We start from the raw sequence: 6,230 nt of genomic DNA on the forward strand, positions 1-6,230 counted from the left end.
ACTCTTAAAATTATTTTCTTTTTCATTTTTTACGCACATATACTCAACTCCCACATTTTTGGAATGTTCTGTAACGATATATTTTTTTTAATTTAGGATATTAGGTTAATTAACTGTTTAATATTATCTAACTTTAGATTATGATTCTATTCGTTCAAAAAACTGACCTCATAATCATCCAAGATATATATTATGTTGTATTAATACTACACAGGCTTATAAATTTCTTTCTTAAAGTAGAGTGTAAAGCAATTCTATAGGATTTTATTTTTTAGTCAAATAAGTTTAACTAATTAGTTACAAATAGATACTCAGGTATTTTCATGACCGAACAAAATCCATCAATGAGTATGGACACAACAAAAAAAAAAAAAAACAAAAACAAAAACAAAGATAGAAAAGTTGACTGTGTGAGGGTTTTTCAATGGGTGGAAGTGTCGAGATCAAAGTAGTAGACATGATGGTAATGTATAAGAAAACAATTAACTAAGTTGGAAGGTAACCAACGTTTTATATATATATATATATATATTAAAGCGAGAGAATTCAAATCACATTATTTCAAATCGCTAATACATTTTATATGACAGTTTAGTTATACTCATTTTATTAATTATTGCACATTGTATTTATATTGAGAGAAAATTTAAAATCCTAATCAGACTTAAGTCAAATGATTAATAGAAAAAATATAGGGACTGTTTGGGATGTTGAGTTGAGATAGGATGTCTGGAGTTCATATGTCTGTGAAATTCATATATCTTTGGAGTTCATATGACTATGTCAAACTATTTACAGAAATAGTAAAAGAAATACTGATAGACATTGATAGACTTCTATCAACGTATATCACATAGCATGATAGACTTGATTAAATTATGGTTTTTTGTGTAAATATTTTCCATTATTTTTCTATTTTTGAAGATCCACTAAAAAAACTAAACCAATTTTTGAGAACTAAAAAAGTTGTTTTCAAAAAATTATTTTTGTTTTTTTAAATATGGCTAAGAATTCAATCATTATAGTTAAGAAAGATGCAAATCATTATAAGAAATGGAGATAAAATAGATGTAATTTTTAAAAAAACAAAACAAAAACAAAAAAACCAAATAATTACCAAACGGGACCAAAATAATCTGCTTTTATGATTACTATTTTTGTTTTGAAACTTTTTTATTCACTGATTCTATCTATCTTTGTTTGAATAAAATATGGATCGTAATTGTTTTTCTTTTAATTTTTAAAATTTTTCTTTCTTTGTTTCTTTTTTGAGCAATGAATAACAATTAACCCATTACATTTCTTGCAGAAATATGGTTAAATAAAATGGGAAATCAAAGAGAAATCAAAACTTCTTATTTCTAATCTTTCCCCATGAGTTTTATTATCGTCTTCTTCTTTTGCTTCTTCTTCCTGATGTTGCTCTATATTTTTACGCTGTCATGAACTTTATTTAATTCAATCTCTCATATCATCTTAGTAGTCAATAGAATATCACCACATTTCTTCAACAATTTCACTTTCAATTCCTTTAAATTTGGAGAATCATTATAGAATAAATCTTCATTTTTCACTAATTCCTGCTAGAAAATGTTCCAGGAAAAATGTTTCATTTTATGGTTTTTTGGTTATATGTTGCATACTTTTTGTCTAAATATTCTTAATGATATGTGAATTCAATTAAATAAAAATATTTTTTTACAGATTTTTACATATAAGTATTGCAGTTATTGTAAACAAAATACTTTTATTTATATAATCAACAATCTTACAACATACTTTAACAGTCATGTCTTATGATAGTCGGAAATGGTTGTCGAAGTTGATTATCAAAGATGATTTTTGCTGGAGTTTGTAGTTGGACGTGGTCATCAAAGCCTAAAATTTGTCGCATGAAGATGGTATTGGAGTATAATCGTCAAATTTTATCATCGAAGGCAGTTTTCAGAGCCCGGAGTTAGTAGGGCCAAAGTGGTCGTTGATCATCGAAGATGATTTTCGTTACGAATTGTAGTCAGAGGTGGCTGTCAGAGCCCGAAGTTAGTCACATGAATATGGTATAAGAATTAATTAGTGGAGTTTGTTGTCAGAGGTGGTTGTCGAAGCCTCGAGTTGGTCGTCGGAGCTGCTCACTCGAAGATGGTCATCGAAGGTGATTTTCATCGGAGTTTATAGTCAGAGGTGATTTTCTGAGCCTACAAAGGTGATTGTCGGAGTTGGTAGCGCAAAGGTGGTCATCAGAGTTGGGTCACTACAGGTGGTTGTCGGAGCTCAGAATTGGTTGTCGAAGTTGGTAGCTGGAGCTATCATTAGAAGTGGTTATCAGGGGCCAAATTTTGTCACCAGAGTTGTTATCGGAGGTGGTTGTCAGACCCTAGAGTGTTAAAGTTAAACAACACGCAGCGGAAGAATCAAGGATCCATAAGCATTCTAATTCACTAATTTTGGCAAAAACTAAAGCATGTTATTCATAAAAATGGGTTTTCAGAACATACCTTTGAAGAACTCTTCAAGAAAATCGTTTGTTCAGTTGTTGTCTTCACTTGATATCAATGTGAACCACCTCAAAGCCTTCCCTACTATGATCTTGGAGCTTTAGGCAGAGTTGTGGGACTCAAGAACAACTTGTAGATGTGGAGAAACAAGGGAAGCTTACAGCAGCAAGTTGAAGAAGACAGCTTCTTCTTCACCATGATTTTTCTCTCAAAATTCTATATTCATCTTCTTCTCCAACAACTCCAATCTTCTTTATATATCAAGATGAACATGCAAAGAGATAGAATGCATGGCTTGCAGCTCATGCTTGGAGAATCAAGGTAGAGAAGTTTATGGTTTGTTTGTGAGCATAAAGATGATGATAATGGAAAAAACCCTTTTTCCATTATGTGCAAACCATGCAAAATGAATTTCATTTTTCTTTTTAAACAACAAAATGACTTTTAAATCATTTTAATTTAAAAATGGATTTTCTTAAATTAATTTAATATCAAATATTAAATTAATTTTTGCACAATAATCATCTTTATATATTTAAATCATATTTAAATATTTATTCTCTTATTCCGTTTAGTTTGAACGTTTCAAATTAATTTCTCAAGCTACCCTAAAGCGTACCCATTTACGAGCTAGTAGGGGGACCTTGCGAACCTACAGATCATGGGCTCCAACGATTCGAGATTAATCGGCTAAACTCATTAGACCGATCTAACCCTCATTCGTTAACTAATGGATGATTCCACTAAAGCCCATAGCCGAATCCCCTCACTATAGATATATTATGTCCACTCGATATAACCATGATTAGTAAGTTAACCCTTCACAGGTTGCTCGTAATAATGGCTGGGTCGAATCTTTGTTTTACCCCCGAAATTACCTCTTGTTCCTTAAGTTCCACTGATCCCCTAACGAACAATTGATTTGTGATTCAATCAACAAATCAAATCCTTCTAAGGCCAATGAGAGGGTGAGACCTCTTGTTCAAGACCCAGAATCAACACTTGAAGGGAACAACCTCTTTACTAACCCAATCGGTTAGGAGTGAATTCCCTCTTGCACCATATGTTCCCAACTATTCAACCGGATCTTATCTCCAAAATGGTAAGCTTATTGAGTAGAGGCAATTAGTCTACTCTCACCATTTGCAAATCAAAGGATAGTCCCGAACAAACGGGAGTTCATAGTTAAATCAGGATTAAGGTTAAGTTACCTAGGTCATCGATTTGAAATCATTAGTCTTAAACAGTAAACAACGTTACAAAGTAAGAGTGACAGGTTTCGTTGTCCGATTTTGCATAAAACTCATTTGCACAGGACACCCCTACTCCTCATGTCTCAACATGCACGAATTAGGATCACTTCGTATGTAGCACTTTACAACTCTTTGTAACAACTACAAAGTAGGTCGTATCCAATAGTGTTACCATAATAAGGTACCCAACCTTATTCATATACTATAAATCATTTTGACTATTTACTCAAATCTGATCCACTTGTATGTCTCCACATAAAGTTCAAGTACTCATATAATAGTCAAGGGACTTTGAATTCTTAGAATAAGTTCTAATGTTTACAAACCACGAGTTTTAGGACATAAAACTAAACATAGAGTTGGTCGCCGAAGTTGTCATCGGAGGTGGTTGTTGGAGCCCGGAGTTAGTTCCTAGAGTGTAACAGTGGCCAATGGGTGGAGCCATTGAAAACATTGGAAGAAGGGAGAGTTGGGATGAGTTAGTAAAATATATCATCTCAACTCCACCAACATTTAAAGTTGGTGGGTCAAACAATGAGTTGTATATTATATCAACTCAATTCAATCATGTTGGTGAGCCAAACACACCCATAGATTTAAATTTATGTCCTAACTACTTTACACTATTATTATTGAGATAAAAGTTAAACTTTAACTCAGTATAAACTTGAACTATTAACCTCAATCGAGATAAAAGTTCAATTGTATTAAAAAAAAATGTTAAATGTTCAATTCTTCGTACTCACCTATATATTATCGAGAAAAAAAAGTATATTGAGAGAAATTTTGAACAATCGTCAAATGATCATTGAGAAACATATAGATTTTAAACTTATATCCCAGTTCTTGTGGTGATTGTTTAAAAGGATTTAATTGAGATTCTAAAATGTTGTATTAAAATTTTATAAACTTAATTAATGATATTTAAACAATTTATTAAATATAACAATGAATTAAAAGATTACAACAATTCAAGAGAGAGATTTTCAACCTACATGATGCCACACACAGAGAAAAAAGATTAATAAATCAAATGTTAATATAATTTACGATCAATGTCGACTTATGCATAAAAAAATGTATCTTCTTATATCACATCGTAATGATTGATCAACTTTTCCTTAGATTAAATCATTTCAAATACAAAGTTCCTCAATATTGTGAACCACTGTTTGAACTTCCTTCATGGTGGATATGTTTTCCCCTACGACTATGAAAATGTTTCTCACAAATATAACAAAATTCGCACTTTTATAATTTTATGTAAAAAAAAAATCACGAAATAACACAAATTTAAGACAATTGAGAGTGAATAAATGTTTCACTAATCTTCTTATCTTGAAATGTTCCAATATCCCATAATATGGAAAATGAAATTGACAAAAGAAGGAAGTTAAATCTAATTAAACCACAATCACCTTAATTAAAATTAAATAATATCAATTAAGAAAATACCAATATAATATAATCGTTCCACACAAGCATGCTATATAGTTCAAATTTAAACATGAAGAAATGCCAAAACAAGAATATTGCCACTAGACGCAAGCATGCTATAATTCCAATTCAAACTCAAACAAGCTATAATTAAATTTAAAAACAATTAATAAGACTCGAGTGCTTTGGCCAAAAATGTCAATATATAAAACTAAAATTCCTTTCCCATTGAATTATTTTTTTGAAATCAACAATAGAGGAAGGGAAGAGGTTTGATGGTTTTTTTAAAAAAAAAAAAAAAAAAATACAATAACTGCGGGATGAATATTTTTTTTAAAGGTTTTCCAATTTTGAAAAAAGGGAGTTTTTTTTCCCTCCAAACATTTCACTTTTTTTTATATATAAAAGAAAATTATTGGTTGTACATACTAAATTTGTTTGAACATTCCAACTTCATTTGAATAATCCAATTTAATTTTTAAAAAATCTTTATCTTATTAGATTGTTGAAGTATTTGAATGATCCAATATATATGTGCGTTCGGATGAGATGCAACATGACTCGATACTAATAAAAAAAAACTGTATCGACATTTTACTTTGATCTTTAGCTATATTATGTATTGGAGTTCGAAGTTCGACATGGTCTTTCAACAATATTGTTGTCCTATATGGTTTAGGCCTAAGTTTTTCTTCAGTTAACCAGATTGTAAGGAATAAAAATTAAATAATTTTTTTTACTACAACAATTGCAGAGTATAGGGTTGAACCTCCAACTTCTTAAATCGGAGCACATGTCAATATTACTGAACTAAGCTCACATTGGTAAATAAGAACTGAATAACCTTAAACATTTGAAATCAAGTTGAAACTTTAAAAATGATAAATACCATATTGAAATTAAGCTCAATAACCTATAAGACTGTTGTTCGCACGAGATTTTCGGAGACACTTGTTTCATGGAGTTGAACTTGATTTTTGTATTAATTTCAGTATAGTGAGTACAATCTCTAATACATAATCCTTTTATGGTTTCAAAATAAATT

This window comes from Benincasa hispida, chromosome 3 (genome assembly GCF_027475165.1).
Source record: "Benincasa hispida cultivar pf3 chromosome 3, pf3_genome.v1.1, whole genome shotgun sequence".
Taxonomy (NCBI): domain Eukaryota; kingdom Viridiplantae; phylum Streptophyta; class Magnoliopsida; order Cucurbitales; family Cucurbitaceae; genus Benincasa; species Benincasa hispida.